The sequence below is a fragment of the Tamandua tetradactyla genome, chromosome 21 (assembly GCF_023851605.1).
Source record: "Tamandua tetradactyla isolate mTamTet1 chromosome 21, mTamTet1.pri, whole genome shotgun sequence".
NCBI classification, from domain to species: domain Eukaryota; kingdom Metazoa; phylum Chordata; class Mammalia; order Pilosa; family Myrmecophagidae; genus Tamandua; species Tamandua tetradactyla.
Window position 1 is genome coordinate 16,491,488 of NC_135347.1, and position 23,681 is coordinate 16,515,168.

Genomic DNA, 23,681 nt, shown 5'->3' on the forward strand with positions numbered 1-23,681 from the left:
AGTTGTTCAACTCATCACATTATCACATTCATTTACATCAACACAAGTCATCTTGGCCATATTCAAGTGATACCCATCAAAGCAATCATAAGTGTACCCTTCCTCCACCCTCACACAGCGGCCCTTCTCACATCCTTTGAAGTTAGCACCTACTTCAGCTTGTAGCTCCTTGAAGCTATTTAAAAGCCGAAATGAATGAAGTAGGGATTGGTTTTTGAAGCATACTGCTCTCTAAAATCTACCAGTGTATCTCATCTATATTACTGCTAGCGTCCCATAACAGGAATGTTACAGAGCAGGGCATAGTCATCTGAATCTTTCATGGGGCAGAGGGCACACTGCATGCCTCAGGCCTCACCATATAAACAGCGGCACTCAGTGTAGGTGGTCTGCTTGCCAAAAAGAGGTCAGCTATGCACATACTTATCACTCAGATGTTCCCAGCAATAGAACCTGGTAGGCATCAGTTTCTTCAATTTGTTCGTTTTATTCAGTTGGCCATATAATAGTTTGATTCAACTAGTAGTCTAATTAACACACTGGCCATCAGTACAACTATTGGGGTCTTGACACTCACCCATATCAGAGCATTGCAACTTAGGATCCTAATATGTCCCTTGTTTACAGTAGCATTCAGACATAGGCTAAGTATTCAAACAGAACCCTTTTTTTGTAGATTTCATGTCCAAAGAGTAAGCATTCATCTGTTCTTTATAGTTTTGGCCTCCAACATGACAAGAGGATTCTTTCCCTTCAGGAAAATTTCAGTGAATTCAGCTGTCCCCAAGACAGGGCAGGGGAATACCTTATAGTTAGTGCCCTACCTGTCACCAGAAGTATGGCAACATTCCTGTTTGGTGACATTGGGGGCCATCTCATTATCACAGAGACTGGCATCATTTAGATTATAGTAGCAATCTTTGTTTTCTTGGGGTTGATCTACAGCTAAATCTCCAGAGGCCCTGGAATGGCACTGCCCAGTCTTGGGCTGTATTCTCGTTTCTGTCTGCACACGCACACAGGAAGGGACATGTCTGTGTTTTTACAGAAGTCTTCACCACACATGCCACTCAGCAGTTCACTTTCATTCTCATCCACACACCCTTGCCCATCCTGTGGGACTTTAAAGCCCTCATAACAGAGGCAGCAGAAGGATCCAGCAGTATCATCACCAAAACCTGTGACTGCCCCAGTGTTGTTTACACATTCATCAGTATCGTCACATGTGTGGCCATCTGCAAAGATTGAGAAACCCTGTTATCAGGCACTGTGAAAAGAACCATCCATGAGTTTAGATATCGCCCATGAGAACCACAGAGCTCTGGTTGCTCACATTCATTTAATATCATGACATCCTTTATTGCCATCTAGCAAGAATCCATCTGGACAAGTACCATCATAAGACCCTCCAGTATTACTGTAGATTCCTCCCTGGCAAATATTATTGTCCTCCAAGCATTCATTGATATCTTCAGAGTGGTCTCCCGGGCAAATGCTCTGTAACCCTGGTCACAAACACACCAGAAGGGGCCCTCTGTGTTCCTGTGTTCTCTATGAGTGCTGAGATGATGGTACTGGCATTAATCAGTAACTTCATACTGGTCTTTTGCTGCCAACACTTCATACCCTTGTCTATAAGAACCCTCAGTGTTTTTGCACTGTCATTTTATACAGAGATTCCCTTACCGACATTCATCAATATATTTACAGTGCTTGTGATCCAGAGTTGGGTTATAACTATCCCTGTGACAGGAACACACATAAGAGCCTTCAAGGTTGGAACAAGTACCCTTTGAGCAGATGTTTGGTTCCAGGCACTCATCCATATTAAGGCACTGTCTGTTCCAACCTTCCAATCCTTCTGTGTAGGGAACACACTGATAAGAGCCAAGAGTTTTCACACACTGCTCACCTGGTTAAGTACTTGGATAATCACTCATCAATATCCTCACAATGGCTCCGAGTCACTTGGTACCCGCTGTTGCAGTATTTGCGCCAGAAGGCCCCCACAGGATTGACTCAGTGTCCTTCCCCATACATCGTAGGCCTCAGACACTCATCGACATCTGTGCAGTTAGTACCCTCCTTACTAGCCATAAATAGTGCTGGTAAACGCACAAGAAACTTCCTACAGTGTTTTCATAGTGTCGCTGGGAGCAGAGATGTTGAATCTGAGCGCATTCATCCATAATCAGCGCATTTCCTCTGTTGTTCGCTGAACTTGTAACCCTTGTTCCTTATGCAGGTATTCCTCATGGGCAGATTAATGTAGCGTTCCACTCCACAGATGTTAGGGTTCTTAGTACATTCACTGATTTCAGTTGCTTGAGTAGGTGCAATCACTTGGCTGAAACTTAATGTAGAAGCTTCAGGAGCTACTTCTCCAGGCATGGAAGGTGATCACTATTATTTTTTCAAACACTACTGGAAACTGTGGATACAGGTGAATAGTTGAAATACCTTGGGTTGACCAGGCTCAAGTTTGGTTTTTTCTTGATTTAATGAAGCTATGTCCTTCTCAGAGGGTGTAGTTGCCACTTCTGGCTCTGCCGCTCCTGGCCCATGCTCCCAGGGGAAGGTCAGGGCTTCCACTGGCTCTTCGTTGGCTGTGCCTGAGAGGGGGCATGTCTCACAGTGTGGGCCTCAGGCTCTGAATGACGTGAACAAACGGTAGGTGCCTACGCTCTTCCAGAAATGACAAACAGATAACAGGGACCTTTCTCCTCAGAAATCACAGGGGTATCCAGAATGCAACTTGGAAAGATGGGATCCAGCCCAAATCCCATTTGGCAGTTTCATCTATAGCTGCCCATGTTATTCAGATACTCAGCATTAGGGCACACACCGTGTAGCTGACATTCATTAATATCTTGATAAAAACGTTAATCCACTTATATATAACCCTGCAGACATTCTGTGATCTGGTTATATCCACGATGAGATGCTTCTTGGGGGCATTTCTGGCATTTGTTAAAGTCCCAGGAGGTACCTATGGTTCCACAGCCATCTTCTTGCTTTGAAAGGCCAGGGAGCATTTGCTGCCCTGTGATCTGATAGTCTCCTGGAAGCACCAGTCAAGCTGCATCTCAGCAGCCACCGGATAGATGGGAAGAATGACCTGCTGGTGGGAATATGTGGAATGTTCTGTCTGGGTCTTCTGGATGGGATACCCAAGGTAAGAAATCTGGGATTGGCCTGGTTGCACTTCTTTCTGGCCTGTCAGACCATTGATTCTTGAAACTGATGTATCTGGACTGAAGCCTCAGAAGGGTGACTCACATGGATATTTACTATGTTTGGAGGAAATTTCACCTTGCTGGCTAGTCATTATCAGAGGCAAAAATATATGTAGAGTGAACAGTTTCCAATTTCTTGCCTGACTGTGGGAATGCTGATTAATGTTTAGGCCCAGCTACGCCTTGGACCAGAATCTGACAGGGCTCTCCTGTGAGATTTAGAGGGCACTGGCATTCTTCCTTGAACTACCCTGGCCGTCATCCTTGCATGGAAGATGGCAAATCACTACTTGGAAGTTGGTGGCTGTCAGGGTGTTGGCAGCATGACCACTCTCGCTATGAAAGCAGCAGTGTGCCCCTTCTACAGCTGTTCTGACAGCCGCCCTTGGTGCAGGTCACTTTACAGTGACCTTGGAGTAAAGCCTCTTTACAGATGCTTGGATTAAAGACCACCATGATGCAGCCAGTGCGGTTAGTCAACTGAAATGGTACAGCAACTCGATCCCTTCTGTATCTTAAAAGGGAACAAACCCTCAGTGAATTGCTCTCCTGAAATCACCCTCTGGCATGGAGAGTACTTACTTGGGCTTGATCATATATTCCTGGGTCTGGCCATGATGAATCACACTCTGTGAGGAAAGCAGCATCACTTGGGAATATACCTGCTGGAAGATTCCTACCGAAGACTTTGGCATGAGGGTCAGTGTCTTCTGGGCCAGGAGACTGACTCTTGGCAGGGAGTCTGACTTCTTGGATGAAGTGTGCTTTGTTGCCTGCTCAGGAGGAACCCAGGAGGAAGCAGCCCGGGGACCCTCTAGTGGGCCAGGCATCCTAGGTGGTTGTCGTCTCACAGGCTCTGCCCTTTATACCTGGTTTACACACACAGAGTTGAGGCTGGAGACACATCCCTCTGCTCTAGGATGGCAGAACACAGCTTGGTTTGGTGTACCTCTGGTAGTCAGAGGCCTTACTCCAGCCATGGCAGCACTGCCCTCCACAGACATTGACCCCCTGCAGCTGTTGCTTCTGGTGAACCTGCAGCCTGAGCCCCTCCTGCTCGGAGTCTCCTTCTGTTCTTTGGAGCCCATGTTTGGAGGATGGAATGGCTGTGGGATGACCACCAGTTTTGGAGTAGAGGAGTGGAGCGGAGTTTCTGCAGGCTGCACCACCAGGCTTGCTGGTACGCCCAGCCTGCTGGGGGTGGGGGTAGGGTGGAGACCGGAGGAGGGACAGCTGGGCCTAGGAATCTTTTTTTCTTGATTTCCCCTCCAGATTGTTCATTATTAATGCATAGAAACACTGCTGATTTTTGCATATTGATTTTGTACCCTGCCACTTTGCTGAGTTGCTTCATTAGCTCTAATAGCTCTGTTGTAGATTTTTCAGGATTTTCTTTATATTGGAACCTGTCAGCTGTGTGTAAGGAAAGTTTTACCTGTTCCTTTCCAATTTAGATGCCTTTTCTTTCTTTTTCTTGCCTAATTGCTCTAGCTAGAACTTCCAGTACAATGTTGGATAACTGAGGTAACAGTGGCCATCCTTGTCTTGTTCCTGACCTTAGAGGGAAAACTTTCAGTCTCTCACCGTTGAATATGATGTTAGTTGTGGGTTTTTCATATATGCCTTTCATTATGTTGAGGAAGTTTCCTTCTATTTCTAGTTTCTGAGTATTTTTATCAAGAAAAGATGCTGTTCTGGTGTTCATAGCATAATTTACAATTGCCAAAAGATGGAAGCAATCCAAGTGTCCATCAACAGATGAGTGGATAAACAAAATGTGGTATATACATATGGTGGAATATTATGCAGTAGTAAGATAAAATAAGGTCTGAAGCATACGACAACATGGATGAACCTTGAGGACATAGTGCTGCATGAAAGAAGCCAGACACTAAAGGATAGATACTGTATGATTTTGCTAATATGACCCTGGTAAAGGTAAACTCAGTCTTATAATGTAGAATATAGGTGACCTAGAGATGCACAGAAGCTAGACATAGGTGAACGGTTAGCTAATGAGGTTGAACTCAAATGTATGGTAATGGATAGAATGGTAGTTCATCAGTGGGTTTATAAGTAATACTGCCAAATTGAAGGTAATTATGATTGAAAGGGGTTGTATAGAGCCATGTATCTCACCAATTAACACTACAGATTTAAATGAGTTCTTGTATGAACCATTTCAAAGGTATGAATCCTGTACAAAGAGTCAATAATAAAAGGGTGTGGGGGAAAACTAATATTCCAGGCTATGGCCTGTTTTTAACAGGAAGACATCACCATTACCACAGCAATGCTAGTGATAAATAATAGGGAGGGAGGGACAAGAATTGAGGGGTGTTTTGTATTTTCTCTTTGGTGTGAGTATGTATATCTGTTATTTTTCCTCTTTGGAGCAATGAAAATTGTCTAAACTTGAGAGTGGTGATTGTACAACTAAATGAGGATACTATGAGATATGGATTGTTTATTTTGGACGTTATCCATGATGCCCAATGGTTGGAGGTGGCCAAAGAGTACAATGACCGAGAAGCAGAGAGGTGAACTTGTGGTGTATGCCTACGATAGAATATGGTGTGGCTAACAGAAAGGAGCAAAGTCATGAGGCATGCAACAGGGTGAGTGAACCTTGAGGGCATTATGTTGTACAAAATAAGCCAGAAACAAAAGGGCAAATATTATATGGTCTCTTTTAGAAAATACTCTTTTTTAGAAAAATTGAAGCCTAGATTGTAAGCTCTTATAGCAGTCTCATTAATTCCTGAGCTTTAAGTGTTATTTCTAGATTCTGAGATGCTGTGCTTTATGTGTATAAGCTGATATTTCCCTAGAACTTTGGGTACCTCTGTGATACCTAAGACTAAGAGTTGGAGTTCTGCAGCTCTGAAAGTCACCACTGCTACATACAACCATTTAAAAAAAAAAAAAGATCAGTCTGCAACTAGAAATAAGAACAAAGCCGATCCAGTTGGGACTAGGGTAAATCAGTATACAGGATAAAGATGACAGTGTCTGTAATTTAGAACTTCACCTACTGTATGATATCAAAGGAAGGGAGATCTAAATTTTCTGTAGCATACATTCTAACTCAACCTGTCTGGATAGTTTATTTAAACAACCCAAACACATAGAGCCCAGAATGGGAACAAGGGCTTGTAATTATAAATAGCTTAATGTAATACCTGAATACATTCCAGGGTATGTTGGGCATATGATCAGAAAGTATTGGGAAACTCCCTTGAGGAACTAAAGAGAAAATACAGAACTATTAAACTTTATCACTTGGGAACCCCTGATACTATCCCAAACACTAGGGACTCCCAAGTTAATACATCAAGCCTTGATCTTGAGGTTTGCCTTTATGAAACTTATTTTTGTAGTGGAAAAGCTAAGACTACCAATAATGAGGCTTAAGAGTTGCTTCAGGAAACCTCTTTTGTTGCTCAGATGTAGCCTCCTCTGTCCCTGAGCCCAACTCTGCAAGTAAAATCATTGCCCTACCCCCAGTGAGGGACATGACATCCAGGGATGAAAGTCTCCCGAACAACATGGTGCATGACTCCCTGAAATGAGTGTGACCCTGGCACTGTGGGATCGACAATGCCTTCTGGACCACATGGGGGAAAAGATGTGTAATAAAATGAGGCATTAGTGGCTAAGAAAGATCAAATAGAGTCAAAAGGCTATTCTGGAAGCCACTCTTAGGCAAGCTTCAATTAGATAGTGCTAATTGCCATGGTTTGCTAAATCCCAGCCAACATCACTCCTGTTTTCTCTTAAGAACGTCTAGGGCTCAAACTAAGCACTAGGTTGACCTTTCTGGAACATATAATTCCCAGAGGGTTCCTAGGTCAGCTAAATCCTGCAGCTCAGAGGGACCAGCCTCTCTAAGATTAACAATTAATTTCATCCCCATCCTTTAGTGTGGGCACCCTTCTTAACATGAAAAAGTCAGAAGGCTCATTGCCCAAAGATCCCTGTAGACTGGGAGAAGGATTAAAGGAGGAGAAGGAGGTATAACAGAGAAAATGGGATTTAACTAATGAATATGGCTGCTGAATCACTCTATTAATATTCCTTCTAGTCTCCAGTGTTTTGGAGCTGAGAATAATCTAAGATGGTGGAATGGTAACCTATGACAAACTCTGGAATCTATTCTGTAACTTAATGTTGAAGTGTGCTTTGAGAATTATTGCTTTTTTCTTTCTTTGCCTTGTACATATGCTATATTTTATAATAAAACATATATATATATATTTTAAGTCATAGCCCTGAGTAAGTTCATCTAGCCTGGGAAGTAACAGAGTCAAAAGAAGAGAAGATTGAGGAAGTGCTATGGAAAAAATAGAGCAGGGTAAAAGGAAAGAAAATTGCGGGAGTTGGGGGTACAGAATGCAATTTTTTGTTTTAGGTAGAATAGACCTCACTGAGGAGGAGATATATGAGTCTTGCAGTTATCTAGTGGAAAGAGCATACAAGGCAGAATAATCATCCAGTCCAAACGACTTGAAAGATTTAGGAGCTGAGATCAGAGAGAAGATAGGGAGATGTTGTGATCAAAGTTGTTGTAGAAAGGAAAACTCGTCAATTGTCAACAACATCCCAAAGGTAGAAACAGCTTACTGACATATTTTCCTGGATATCTCCTGCATCCTCCATCCTGCTTTCTTGAAGCCCATTTTTTGTAAGGAGCTTCTATGATGTTGGAAAGGTTCCCTTTCTTTCTCAGGCCCTTGTCTTATGTCAGATTGGCAGAGCCCCAATAATCTCAGGCCCAGAGCCTATAGATGGGTGATAAATTTCACATGCAATTTGAAGTGCACTAAAAGGGGTGTGGTGACGTTTAAAAAGGAGTTTAACTTGCCTGTCATAGAAATAGATGGAAAATGGGTTTGGGGCTGCTCTAAGTTAACCCAGACTGACTCAGACAGTTATTTGGATCTGATTCTATAAATTATATGCACTGAGTTCTGACTGATATAATTTGTTGCTCCCCACCCATTAGCCTTGGCAGAGAGGTTTTATCCCCCTTTGGTTTTATGCTGAGGCCTGAGTGATGGTGATGAACCATTCAGGGCACATCTGCTAGGAACACTGCTGCTAAGCAGTTGTGGGTTGATGCCCTCACAAGCCCTCAAAACAAGTGTGATCTGCACATGATCTTAGAATGGTGTCCTTTGCCATTCCCTTAACCAAGTGCTTAGATATATTTAGAGCATACTTTGCACTTGGAAAGCCTATGACACAACCACCATCTGAAATGGGTGTGGATGCTTCTTAGCTGCGGTGACCTGGTTTCAATCAGAAGAGAATGTTCCTGTTCCTAAAGATATGATGTCGCCCTTGAAAGCAGAGGAGTGGGGGCCTACCCTTGGAGCGGCAAGCTTGTCCCATCCTTCTTTGATTTCACAGCTGTTTTAGGCTGGGTGTATATTGTTTACTTTTTACACTGCAGCAAGATTCATTTCATTTCTAAATTCCTCTAGAATCAGTAGTCGAAGATGGAGTTCAAAATTGCCGACCTCTTCCTAGTGAGCAGTGTTCATGTCTCAGCTGCTGGTGGCATCAGGAGGCCTTCCAAGTGGTAGCATTATTTTTTCTTCTATGAGGTAGTGCTGGACTTTTTACCCCACCCCCCACCCCCTTTCATTCAGCAGAACTTTCTTGAGCATGTTTTGTGTGTGCTAAGTTTGTGCAAGACCCCAAGGATGCCACAATGAGTGACAGATGAGTTGGCATCATGTGCGTGTGGTGGTTTCCAGGGTCTCTTGGTGGAAAAATTCAAGGCAGATTGATGCACTTGTCAAATATAACAATTTTTCATTTTCCCTAATCATAAAACAGGAAAGATAACTTTTATGTCATTTAATGGGCTTGGCTTACAAAATTAACCCTCTGGAGACTGGTTATTTTCACCTTAATGCTATTTCTTCAGTTTGTGCAGCTGCCACCAGTTGAAGATATAATATACAGTAGTCGTACCTATAAATGTCAGGTGGGTGATCCCAGGTGTAGGTAACTGGATAAAACAAAACACACTTCCATATAAAAAATAACAGAAATTATTACCTAAGTAGCACTTAGGTTAATAGTTCTTTAGAAAAGAAACAAATTAAAGTGGAAATTTCTAGGTATATACCATTCACTAAAGTAAATCCCTGTTGGACCATAAACTTAGGTGTGCAAATTGTCCTATAAATAAGAGGAAATGCACTTTTGTGTGTGAATGAGGAGCACAAAACTCTGGAAGAATGGGCCACAACCCATTAAATGGTTTCCTGTGAGGAGCAAAATTGGAAATTGGGGGCAAATTTCACTCTTTACGTATTTCTACCTTGTTTGAACTTATAACAGTGAGGTCTTTGTAACAACACAATTAAAATATACCAACACACATAAGTGTGGATACTGACTAGGAATGAAAGGAATTCCTAGGTTTAAAATCAGTGGGATAAATGACAAAAGAATATATCAATAGGATTTGACAACAAATCTGTTACTTTTTATACCAAAGAATTTAGACTCCAGAATTTCTCCAGGCTGGAGAAACATTTGCAACAAATCCGTTAGCTCCTCAAATAGTTCAATGTATTAGGAACCTATCTAGTCTATATAAATGACACCCCTCACACCTCCCTCAAAGATGACACCATCCTTATCCCCAAACCTGTGAATGTGTTACCTTACATGGTAAAGGGACTTCACATTATGATTAAATTAAGGGTCTTGAGATGGAGCGATTATCCTGGATTACCCAAGTAGACCCATGTAATCACTAGGGTTCTTGTAAGAGTGATACAAGAGGATCAGTTAGAAGATACAAGGAAGAAAGCAGTGGGTCAAAATCAGAGAAAGATCTGAAGATGCTATGCTGCTGGCCTTCAAGATGGGGCCGTGAGCCAAGGAATGCAGATGACTCTAGAAACTACAAAAAGCAAGAAATGGATTCTCCCCTAGGGCCTTCAGAGGGAGCATGGCCTTGCTCATACCTTGATTTCAGGCCAGTGAAATTCATTTCAGACTTCTGGCCTCTAGAACTGTGAGTTAATAAATGCATGTTATTTTTGAGCCATGAAGTTTTTAGTAATATTACAGCAACAGTAGGAAACCAATACTAATATGGAGCCTAAATAAATAAATAAACGTTCACACTGACATTTGCTAGCATTTAGCACCACAGCAAATGCTCCCATGTCAGAGCTGTGCTGGGTGTTTTGCAGGTAATACCTCACTTAGTCCTCACAAACCTTTGGAGAAGGTGGCATGACCTCAGTTTTACAGATAACTAAACTGAAGTTTAAATCATTAAATTGTGCATCATGCAGTGTCAGAACTGGCCTTCTTTTTGGTCCATATGACCCTGTGCCAGTTTGAATCTATTATGTAACCCAGAAAAGCCATGTTTTAACCCTTACCCAATCATGTGAGGGCAGCCGTTTCTTTTAATCCTGATTCAATGCTGTAGGTTGGAAGATTTTGATTATATTATCTCCATGGAGATGTGGCTTGCTCAATTGTGGGTGTGACCTTGATTAGATGGAGTTGTGATTCCACCCATTCCGGATGGGTCTTGATTAGTTTACTGGAATCCTTTAAAAGAAGAAACATTTTGGAGGGAGTTAGAAATGACAGCCGACAGAGAGAGAGACCCAGATGCCAACACTTGGAGAACAGAGACACAGATGTTTGGAGATGCTTGGAGCCCAGCAGAGGCAAGTCAAAACCTAGAGAGAGCCATGGGAAGCTGAGATGAAAGCCAGCCCCAGAGAAGTAAAGTGGGGAACCCCCACAGGAACAGAGGCTGAAAGCAACTGAACCCAGGATCAAGCGACCAGCATACCTTCCCAGCTGACAGAGGTGTTTCAGATGCATTGGCCTTTCTTGGATTAAGGTATCTTTCCCTGGATACCTAGTTTGAACATTTTCATAGGCTTAGAACTGTAAATTTGTAATTTATTAAATTCCCCCTTTTAGAGGCCGTTTCAGTTCTGGTCTATTGCATTCTGGCAGCTTGCAAACTAGAACAGTTCCCAAAGCCCATACATGTGCCTCTTTAACCCACACATATGAGTGTTTTGAAAGGCATATACTGAATAGGGTTTGGGGTTATAAGTGATAAAATTTTCTCTCTGCCGCAGGGACCTCTGCCTGCTTCCCTGTTAAATCCACAATGATTATCATCTTTATTTTCTTCACACCTTTTTTCTTTCCTCCGCCCATCTTTCCTTTGTTCCACCCTGTGGAGGTACATGGCTCAACAGGGAGGCTTTCTAGATATTCTCCGGATTTGGTGCTGTCATCGCAGGACAGGCTCTGGTTCCCATTTCCCCACAGCATGGTCCAGAGAACTTCATCCCACCAGGACCATCCATGCTGCTGCACAGAGAGTCAGAGAGAGAAAGATGGGAAAACAAAAGGACCTCTTGTTTCTATGAAGGAAAGTGAGAAGAGAGTGGCAGAAGCCAAGTCCAAAGGTGACATGAATGAGAGGTTTAGACAGCTGATTGGGAAACTGAACAGGTTGGAGACGGGGTAAATACTTGGAAGGAATTCTTAAAACCTGAGATGTCAGAAAAGTCTCAAGAACAGCTGTGAGGCTGATGGGGCAGATTACCCTTCTTTCCTGGGACATTTGTCATGACTGAAGGGAAAGAAATCAGGAGCAAGGACAGTTAAACAGCCTCCCATCTTCTGCCCAGTGAACTTAGAAAATTAAATGTGTAGTCATGGATGATGTCAAAAGGAGGTGTGTGTGATTTTTACATTCAATGATTTCTGCTTTAAAATAGAATTCTTATTAATATAATCTTGAGAGAATGGGCCCTACAGGCCTTTGCTGAGACTCGCCTAACACGAACCTGCCTTTCTTCCCCTCATCTCCCTCTCCCACTTCAAAATTCTTTCACTTGGCCCTAAAGATGGGTATGGTGTGGGGGCTCTTTTTCAAGAGAAGCTTCTATTCTGAATCTTGTGGGATGTTTTTTTTTTTTTTTTTATCTCTCAGAATGCAGCAGGCCCCAAGATAAAGGAATCAGGTCAAAAGGTGTTATCACAGACTGGCTCTCACCTCTGCCCTGAGTTACTTGGCACAGCCTCTTTCCATCTCTAAGTGTGGTAAATCTCAAACCACTAAAATATTTCTGTCATTGTTGTACTGCCTCCCGGTGAATATGATATAAAGTTTGCCTGATATTCATCCCACCCTACTCTATAAACTTTGCTGTTTTGTGTGTTTCGTTTTATGAGCAGAAGAAAAAGCTAATACCAAATTGATTATCGTTGCTATGTTAAACCACACCCTTTAGCTGTGAGCTGTGATTCAGGAAAAATTTTCCTCCCTAAGATTTGGGGCTTTTCTTTGTTTTAATCTAGAGTGATTTCTCCTCTTTGTTCCAAGCTCCTCTTTTTTCCTGTGGAGTGCATCATTTGAATTTTTCTAGCATTGGAGAATTTTTTTTTTTTCAAATAGAGTTTAATGCTCTGTGTGAAGCAGGAGATCAGATGGCCTGTCAGCCCCCGAATCTGTCTCATTTTTCATGGATTCAAGCAAGAGGAGATGGAGTTGTTAACATTGCAATATCAAGTACAAACAAATGCAAGACTAGGCTAAAATAACCATTATAAAAGTGTAAATAGGGCTGAGACTAGTTGAGTAGTAATTTTAGATATTAACTTCTGCCAATTCTACAATATAGAAAGAAAAACATCTATATAATGATTCAGTAATCAGAGCTATTTGATAATTCTTAATTTCTCAGTTAAAATTTAACAAAGATGCATTCAAGTCTAGAGCTAAATCCCTCCTGGTTCCTCTCCTTTTGTCTTCTTTCTCCCTTCCTCCCTTGTTTCTCCATTCCCTTCCCTCTTCTTTATAACAGAAATCCTAGTGGACAAGAGATAACCAGTGTTGCCACATTATATTGGTATAATCCCAGGCAACATCAAAGGTGCTTTACAATTCATTTAGCCCATGCAACTTTATTGAAAGTGAACTTACAAATTTTAACTCTTAGAAATACTGGAAATGAATTAAGAAGCTATGTTTCTTTCAGATGAGGAATCACTGCTATAAGTGCTTTTATATAAAAGTGAGCCTCCAGGATAGTATCTCATAATTTTTTTAAAGTTTTTTTTTTTTTTGTATAATGTAACATATATACAAAACAATGAAAGAAAAAAGCAATAGTTTTCAAAGCACTCTTCAACAAGTAGTTATAGGACAGATCTGAGTTCATCATGGGATATGATACCACCATCTCAGATTTTTCCTTCTAGCTGCTCCAGAACATCAGAGGGTAGAAGGAATACTATTTTTTTATCAATCAACTTTTTTTTTCTTTTTTGTGAAAAATAACATATCCACAAAAGCAATAAATTTCAAAGTGCATCACAACAGTTAGCTGTGAAACAGATTTCAGAGTTTGGTGTGGGCTACAGTTTCACAATTTTAGGTTTATACTACTTCTAGCTGGTCTAAGATATAGGAGACTAAAAGAAACATCAGTATAATGATTCAGCAATCATACTCATTGGTTAGAACCTACCTTCTCTGTATAACTCCACCATCACTTTTTATCTTTTTCCCACTCTGTAGGGGTATTTGGGCTATGCCCATTCTAACTTTTTCATGTTGGAAAGGGCTGTCAGTAATATGGGGTAGGAAAAGGGAACTAGCTGATGTTCTAGAAAGGCCAACCCATCTAGATTTCAGGACTTATCTGGTTCAGGGACCCATCTGGAGGTTGTACATTTCTGGAAAGTTACCATAATGCATGGAACCTCCACAGAATCCCATATATTGCCCTAGATATTCTTGGGTGTTCTTTACAATTGAGCATTGGAGAGTTCTAACAGCCCTTCCTTTTTAATGTAATTTTGTCCTTGCTGGTAGGCCAAAGGGTTTGGATTTAGGGAAACATGCCACTCCTATTTATTTTTATCATCCTCCTGTAGCCCTTCTAGGTCGATATGGAAATGGAGACCAAACTGCTTAAAGCCATCATGAATTAGAGCAGGTTTGTAACAAGAGCCAAAGTCTGTTGGTTCTCTCACATTTTACCATCTGACCTGTAAGTTGTTGAGTTAGTTTACTTTACAATGACAGTTTATCCAAGATGTTACAGCAGCTGTCTAGACAAGAAATATTGGGGCCCTCTGGGCAGTTTAACACCTAATCAGCTGCTAACTGAAGATCCATGTGGAGGGGTGGTGAGCTGCAGGGGGTTAGGCTGGGATTGGGTCTGTCAGGGCCCCTGACTGGCCTCCCGGGCCAACAGGAATAGAACTAACATGGTCTCTGTTGATAACCCACAGGCAAAATGGAGGGCTGGGTCTCCTCCCCAGGGGAGTTATACAGTGTGGTGGTAGTTACAGGGCTGCCTGATAAAGGTGGCTATTTAGTTAAGTTGTGCCTAATGAAAAGTAAGCAATTACTTTTATAATACTTTTATATAGCTCTCAGCACTGATCCTACCAGCCCCTGATCACTCCCTGTCCTCTGAGCACGTGGAGCCTCCTGTTGGCTCCGGTGATTTGCATTCACTTTGATTTACTCTCTGTTGGGAGGCATGACTCTTAAGGGAAACTTAAGTTAGTGCAGCATGGTGACAAAAGACTGTGTGGCTTGGAGTTCTGAGTTCTGGCTCTGCCCTTAGCAAGTCAGAGTGATCCTGAGTGATCTGTCGATTCTCTGACTCAGTTTCCCCACCTGTAAAGTAGGCTTACACTTCATGGGCAGGCTTTTATTTTGAGACTGCTCTTTTGATGATGATAATGATAAATGCAACTAACATTTATTGAGACATTTTGCTGGTATTTAAGTATGCTATTTTATTTAATCATAACACTAGTTTTGAGGAAGATACTGTTTTTATACCAACCATTTATATATGAAAATCCCAAAGTTTAATGAGACCAAGGAGCTTTACCAAGGTTACATAAACAACAGATGCAGGGCCAGGATTTGAAGGTGACTCAAAAAGCTCACATCCCTCAACTGTTGAACAGTGAGCAGAAATAAGTCTTAAAGGAAGATTGTCACACCTATTGTTTTATCAAAAATTAAACTCTAACCTTATGACTTGTCTTAGGATACGGAGCAATACCACTCTTATCTAACACTGGGGGGAATGTAAATTTCTGCCACCGATTTTAAAAAGCATTTTTGGTAGTTTTCTAGAAAACTGAAGATAGCCAAGCATCATTCCACTCCTAGCGTATCCTAGAGATGTTCCTTCATGACACAGGGAGGCGGGCGGAGGATCGTCATCATGGCATTGTTTATAGTGGTAAAAAATGAAGGGCAGCCTAAATGTTCAGCAGTAGGAAAATTTATGAAGTGTGTAGTCATCATATGGTAGGAGACTGAACAGCAGTGAAATTAATACTTCATTAAAATTTCTGTTTAGTCTTCCATTATAAGATGATGCCACAGCTCAGCATGGACAATCTTAAAGTAGTGAGTGGGTGGAAGAAGCAAAATGCAGGAAGATATGTAGAAGAGGTCATTACATATGTAAAATTTGGAGAAAGATAATTTTAAATATTTATGGATAGTTCAGTTGGACAACCACTTCACTGAAGTCCAACTTAAGTAAATACCAAGAATGGTTGTAAAAGGGGCTTTAAGTATAACTGTAGCATGCCATTTCCTTAAAAAGAAATCTGTAAGTAAACATGGCAAAAGGTTAAGAGTTGTTAAATTGAGGTGTTCAGTACATGGTACAATTCTGAATTCTTCTGCATGCTAAAAATATTTCCAGATTAAAGGGGTAAAATAGACTTCAATTGGGGAGCTCTTCATTTGGAATTTCTTTTAAAGATTGCTGCACATTCTTTTCTTGTTTTTTTTGTTTTTAACATGGGCAGGCACTGGAAATCAAACCCGGGTCCTCTGACATGGCAGGCGAGCGTTCTTGCCTGCTGAGCCACCGTGGCCCACCCTTGCTGCACATTCTTGTTACCTTCTCTAAGTAGCCACAAATCTTCATCCCTTAAGAGCAAAGTGGGTTTTTAAAAAATAAAGTACATTTGGCATTGAATCTGAGTGACAAAGATAACAAATGCAGAGAATACTGTTTATTAATTGAAAAGTCGGGATAGCAGTTAGAATGAGATTGCAAATGTTTGAGTGGCAACCACACTGTAAGAGCAACTGCCTGTCTTCCTGAGCAGACTTCTCAGGAGAACAGATTGTATCCACATAAACATGTGTGGGTGTGTTCATTTATAAGGTCAACTCTCGTTAGTGACCTGCCTCACAACCAACCCGCTATATTTTCTTAACAGACCAGAGTAGTCCATCTCTGCTTCAAGTGCCATTCTCTTCTGTTGTTGTAGAATTAGGCTAAAACCTTCGAAGCTGCAGTTTCCTGCCCTGTGAAACCAGGGGATGGTCTACAGTGAGTCTCTCCACCAGAGCAACAACTGAGAGCCTCACGCCCCAGGGACAGGTGGCTTTCTGGTGGCGGCGTAAGACGACAGACCCTTCCAAGGAGTAAATCTGGAGCAAGGTGAGGGCAGCAGCTCTTTGATGGTGGGCCCTAGTGTACGCTCTAGATGTGTACACTGGTTTGAAGCATGAAGCAACAGGCAAGGCTGAGGTGATGTGGATTCTGTTCAGATGTTCTTTCAGCCTGCTGAATCCTTTCATAATGCTTTGCACTGTGATTGCTTTTTTATAGAGCTTTAGTAGACAGGGTGGTTCTTTGGAAGTGAAGCTGTCTCTGGGCTTTGCGTCTGGAAAATCTGTTGCACAAAGTTCAACTTTGTACCATGGGACCAGAAGGATTTCCCTTTTCGTATGTACTTTTCCTTCTCTAGTATCCATTTCTCATTTACATTACCTAATACTAGCTTCTAATATTCTTTCCTCTATTTTTATAGTTAGTTGAGTGGAGAGTTTCCTCAGTGTTTAAAAAAAAAAAAAAAAAAAAGCATGGCTGTGTAGTTGGATTCCTGGTTCTGCCACTTAGCAGCTGGGTGACCTCGGGCAAATTATTCATCCTCTGAGACTCAAGTTACTTCACACAGTAATATGAGAAAGTCAATAGCACCTACCTCAGAAAGACTGTTGCCTTGATTAAATAAGATATATGTACGGTGCCTTGTAGTTGACGTTCGGGTTAAGTGTTGGTTGGCATCTTCATAGCATTCACCTCTGATAACCATGTTTACTCTCAATCTGTATTTGCCACTCCTCCTCTCACCTATTGTATTATTCGTAATATATCTTTACTTAATGAATATGAAAATGTAAAGCCTTCAGCCTCTTAATCAAATTTCTTTATTTAGTAATATTAATTTTGCAGCCACTGTCTTGCAGTCACTGTGGTTGTCTCTTGCAACAACATTAGAAAAAAAATTTAACTGCAAGGTATTCTCTGGCAGAACACATACATAATTCTGTGTTTCTTGGTTACCTGTTTCATGATGCAAGAATAATTAGAATGTTTTCTAACCTCCTTTTGGAGGTGATTGTTTTCAAAACAATGAAAAGATAGAGTTTGTCAGCTGGCTCTTGTCTTTTCGTGAAGCCTGACAACATACAATCATGGCTGTGATGAATTTATAATGGAAACTGGGGCATCCAGAAACAACCACAAGGCTTGCTTGTAATGTGGACAAGCTGGTGCTAATATAAGCTGTATCTGTTCTTTCAATTCCCATCTGAGGTCCCTGCCATAACTCTAAATAATGCATAGCCCTTTTTACATCCCCTTTTCAAAATGTCGGGACTCAGAGAGGTTCATTTATGATTTGGTTTACTTGGTGCTGCTTTCCATCTCTGGAATGATAATAGGATCATGCTCGAGCAGGGCTATACACCAGATCTGCTATGCCTCTGTTATGTCTTTGTCCCTTATTTTGCTCTGAGTGTGAAACTGAACTGTACAGAGACTGCTGGTTAGTTGGGTTCCATCTAACCTGGTGTGGATGACATATACAGTGAATTACCTCTTTGGGAAAGAGTCCATTTGCTTCTTCAGTTTTAACCATGGATACACATACTTGATTTTGCTTGTGTATTTTATTATAACATTCTCTCCTCAACTAAATGATACTTATAGATGGTTGGGGAGTTCGCTGAATATTTTGTACCATACAGGAGATGAGATCTGCATAAGCACCTTAGACTCTAAATTATGTTAACACTAAAACAGTATATTACAAGTCCTCACAGTAAAATATAAATGCCCCTTGCTGCTAATGCGAAAAGCCTAACTTATACAGGTTGACTATGGGTTGGTAACGATTCTTTTCATTTATCAAACTGTTGGCTTTCCAAATTGATTTGTAATATGTAGTGAAATTTGATTTTTATCTCAAGAAGGCTACAACAGACACAGAAGTTATAAAAGCTGTTTGCTGTAAATATTTAAACTGTATTTTAGCAATAGTTTTCTCAGTGTTTTATTGGATCCCCAGGGAATCCCAGCTCTGGGGTAAAGTTACACCATTTCTAGGAATACATGACACTTTTTAAGCTTAGTATCTCCCTCCCTGTGCAAATGGGATACTTACATAGAGAAGCAGTCCTAGCTGTGGCATCAGAAGTGAACCTGTGTTGAGCAAACAGCCCCAAGAATGGCAAAGACTCTTGTCTAAGAGCTGAAGTATCCAGGTCTTATGGATACCTGGGGACATCCATAAGACCTGGGGGGCTTTAACCCCATGACTTGAGGGTACTATTATCCCATATTCATAAAAAGAAACTGAGGAGACTTGCCTGCAGTGCTAATAAAAGGCAGCACACAAATTCAAGTCCTGGTGTACCTGAGTCCAGAGCCCATGCAGTTAATCACTCCATTAAAATATGCTTTTTGTTACCCATTAAACAGCAATGGCGTGAGAAATAAGTGAGAGGGTATAAATAAGGACAGACTGAAAAATCCTCAACAAAGATTGTTTTATTAGTGATTATATTAGTTTTCTAGAGCTCCCATACCAAATCACCACAAACTAGGTGACTTAAAACAACAGAAATTTATTCTCTCAGAGTTCAAGAGGCCAGAAGTCTGAAATCAGACTGTCAGGAGGCTGATTCCTTCTGCCTCTCTCTGGAGGCATTTAGCAATCCCTGGCATTCCTTAATTCATAGCTACATGGCTCCAGTCTCTGCCTCCGTCTTCACGTGGCCTTCTCCCCTGTGTCTCTGCTATGTCTCTGTATCTAAATTTCCTTCTCTGCTCTCTTAGAAAGACAAGGCATTGGATTTAGGGCCCAACCCAGTCCAGTATGACTTCATCTGAACTTGATGACATCTGCAAAGGCTCTATTTCCAAATAAGGTCACATTCACAGGTACCGGGATTAGGACTTAAACAAGCTTTTTGAGGGAAGTACACTTCAGTCCACCCCAGAGATATTGGAATGTTTTTATGTTTAAATTTTTTTTCGAAATATGAAAACACACATGGGAATAGTCTAATTTTGGCCAGGAGATCTTGGGGTCTGCCTCTAGGAGGCAGTGATATTGAGGGTGACCTTGAAAGACACATGGAGATTAAAGGGCATTATATTGATATATTTAAGGATGGTCAAATTGAATATGTGAAGTATGGAAGAAAGACTAGCAGTGACTGGGTAGATGAGGAATGGAGGAGGAACAAAAGGAGATAAAGGTTGAAGTGAGTTTAGAATGATTGGTTGAGGCCAGATATTAAAGAGCCTCAAAATATCCTATATCCTATAGGCCAGCACTTCTCAAACATTTTCCTCTAAAGCACAAAGTTCCTCAATCTCAGCATTTTCAGCCAGATAATTCTTTATTGTGGGGACTGTGCCGTAGGACATGTAGAAGCATCTCTGGCCTCTGCCCTCCAAATGCCAGTAGCAGTCACCATCTTGTGAAAGCCAAAACTGTCTCCAGACATTGCCAAATGCCCCCTGGGGACAAAATTGCCCCTGGTTGAGGGCCAGGGCTCTAAAGTAATAGTGGAAACTCCCACCCCAGAACGACCCTCCCTAAGCTTAAAAGATCTCCAACTTCTCAGGGGTAATAGATGTTTTGTCTTAAAAAGTTTGCATGGTGTTTTACTTTGTTCTCTAATACATCTCTATTGGTCTTAGGTATAGAAAATATTTTGTCACTTTCACATCAAGTAAAGTGTTTTCTCTAGGGCAGGCTTTATAAAGTTGAATACCCAGGATGTTGGGTTAAATAAACGGAAATGATGGTTTTCTTTGTTTGTGTTTGAAAGGTTGTGATGTTAATTTTGAGGGCTGTGGCCAAAGGGGAAAGCTACTGACTGTTTTTGTTTTCATCATTGGCCTCAGGCATACCCTGGGCTGCTGTATTTTAGTTGTTTAAAGAAATCCAGAAACATTTTTACGTTAAATCCACTCGTATTTAAAAGAGGTAAATGAGGGAGTAAAGAGGGAGATTGTGCAAACCAAACAAAATGCATCTTTATTGCAATGTGTGACCTCCTGAGCCTTTATTTATTGTCCTTGTCACCCCCACGCTGGATTCCCCTCCTTGGAGAAGGAAAAACAGAGCTGAAAACAAGGCAGAGCCACAAAGACACATACATTTGCATATATGTAGGGGATACTGAACAGAGATGCTGGAGGCACTAAGCAGTAAGGATCCATTGCAGCACAGGTGTGTGAACTCCTCTGGAGAACCCTGGGGATGACTCCTGCAAACTCCCTCGGGGGGCTCCCATGCTGCTTCAGACAGCAGCAGCTCCAGTTTAATCCTACATGTTGGTTTTATATATCATCACCTTACCTGACCCTACTCTACTCTGCCCTGCCATTGTTTAATAACGCAAACACATAGAAAAAAAAAAAAAACTTCTCACTACCTTACACATTTATAAATTGCCACAGGGTCCTAGACGTGGCAGTCTTCTAGATACTCTCACACTTATCTGCTCTTCCTTTTCAAAATAAGGCATCCAGAAATGAATTAACCTGGCTAGTGTCAAGAAGAGAGGAGTTACCTCCTTCTTCACCCAACTCCTACATCTTCTGCTACAGGATCCTCAGGCTGCAAAGCCTCTGGGTAGCCACAAAGACTTAATTCACAATGAACTTGGTATGAACTAGAATTCCTACATCACTTTTATGTGTTCTGCTATCAAGCCATATTTCTCTCCTACACTTGTAACAATTCATTTTAGCATGTTTGTGAATGTTAATGACTCAAGAGCAACTGAGGTTTGTAGAGCTGTTAGTAACCCCCCATCCGTGATCCTAGACAGCTGAGGTTTTAAATATGTTTGCTTTTTAAAATAATTACTCTATTTCTTACCTGCCAGTTCTTTTTTTTTTAGAACATTTGCATCGATTTAGAAAAAGAAATAAAAAGACAACAGAAAAAGAAATAAAACGATAACAGAGAAAAAAAGATTATACATACCATACCCCTTACCGCTCGCTTTCATTTACCACTAGCATTTCAAACTAAATTTATTTTAACATTTGTTCCCCCTATTATTCACCTCTATTCCGTATGTTCCACTCTTGCGCTGACAAAGTAGACAAAAGGTGCATCAGACACAAGGTTTTCACACTCACAGAGTCTCACTGTGAAAGCTACATCATTGTTCAGTCATCATCAAGAAACATCCTGCCAGTTCTTTTTGATATCTGTGTGACTGTCTTTGGCCTTTTAACTTGCTGGTTCTAGTCTCCTAAGGATTAGGAAAATATGTAACTAGAAGTTTTAGAATTTCAAACAAGATAGTCCCTGTATGCAGTCCCAACATGCCTTCTTATGAATCGAATAATGTGAGCCCAGGGACCTGGATGACTCCTTGAGCTGGTCAGAACCATTTGTTTTACTTTTCTCTTTTCAGATTCATAAAGGAGTTCCTTCTAGGTTGTCTGTTTTGTTAAGTAGATTTGACTGCATTAGACTAACTTTATTCCCATTCGTATAGCCACTGTTCCTTACCCTTGCAACTCTTCTTATTGCCTGGAGAGTTGGGACCTGATCTGGAGGCAGCTTCTACAATCAGACTCCCACCTTGTATGAGTTCAACCCCTTCGACGCCTTTTGCACACCCTGTCCTCATAAAGGTGTTGCTTCAGTCGTTGTCAAGAGGCTGTTTACCTATCCATTGGTTAACAGCGTTCCCTGGTCTAATGCATATTGCATGTTTTTAGACCAATGTTAATGTAATAGTTATGATTGTGCATTACTGTAAGAGCTTTCCATTGGGCTCTTCCTGGGGCCTTTGCACTCCTTTCTGTTAAAAGGTAGAAAAAAGTGAGATTTGGGCTTGGGGTCAGATAGAGGTTCTCAAAATCACTTTTTCTTTATTTTTCTCATGATAGTGTATGTCAGTAAGTCTATTATATAAAAGGGAGAGTGTCTGCCTATGTCAGTGTATAATTTTTGACTTGGGGATGTGAAGTTGAACTGTCAGCCATCTAGTACACCACTATCTGTCAATAGAATCTGAAGATTTTAAACAGAATTTGTGTATACTAAAATTTCAAGCTTATTCACTTGACTTATACTTGTCCATTTCTCCTTTTGATATTTTTAATAAAAGTTAGCCTTGTTGACCTCTGTTCTATGGGTTATAGAAACTAAACTATTGAAGAGGAAAACCATATGCTGCTCTTCCGCAAATCAGCAAAATAAACTTTCACAAATTGGTCTAACCAGTTAGACCAAGCTTATTTCTAACCAGTCCAAACGAAAAATTCTTCAAGCTTATTTCTAACCAGTCCAAGCAAAAAATTATGCCTACCAGCTGAGGAAAAACAATTAAGTTGTTGAGGATGGCAGGTCGCAGAAAACTAGGTCCTAACGTTGTAGCTTTTTTAGACAATCTTAAATAGAAACAGTTTTGGATTAAGAACCTAGATTATTCCCATTATGTTCTGCAAAAGTACTGATATCAACCAAATCCATTTCAACAAAATACTTGATACTAGCAAGTGGAGAAAACAATCTTATAATGTTAGGAGATTATAGTTCTTTGGAAGATCACTCTAGAAATTAAGTGCCAGCTGTCCTCAAATAAGTTTTGGAGGTAGGTGGAAATGGGTTTTGGCATCAGACATTCATGCTACTTACCAACGTTGAGACATTGGATAGCTTTGGATAGTCACTCTTAATCTCCATAGGCTTCAGCATGTGCAATTGAAAAACCGATTTGGGAATTGAGAAGACGGAAGTGGGGTGGGCAAAGAAGGGAGTAAAGTGACAGGTCTGTGGAATAAGCCAAATAGATGTGAGTTTTATGCTCCCTGCCCCCTCACACTCCCATCATCTTTTTCCAGACAGAATATAGAGAATTTTGGCAAATGTTCCTCACTTGGTACAGTTCCCTTCCAAATAGTTCCATTATTCGTTCCCCATGGTGCTCATATGATGTCATTTTTGGATCTGCACACTACTCCAGATATCTGACCACCTCTCGGTATGGTCAGACTCCAGCCCTTCCCTGGGCTGGACACAATATTCCCATTCGTGCAGCTGACT

General features: G+C 41.1%; 1 protein-coding gene and 2 pseudogenes across 5 annotated transcripts in view; 1 reads left to right on the forward strand and 2 right to left on the reverse strand.

The window, feature by feature from the left end:
* Positions 1 to 23,681, forward strand: part of MCC (MCC regulator of Wnt signaling pathway) — a 614,110-nt gene that overhangs the window by 370,057 nt on the left and 220,372 nt on the right. The gene's annotated exons all lie outside the window — the stretch shown is intronic.
* LOC143665751 (latent-transforming growth factor beta-binding protein 1-like) lies at positions 1,896 to 2,634 on the reverse strand (annotated as a pseudogene).
* The window catches only part of LOC143665752 (latent-transforming growth factor beta-binding protein 1 pseudogene), a 46,039-nt pseudogene continuing 24,967 nt past the window's right edge, over positions 2,610 to 23,681 (reverse strand).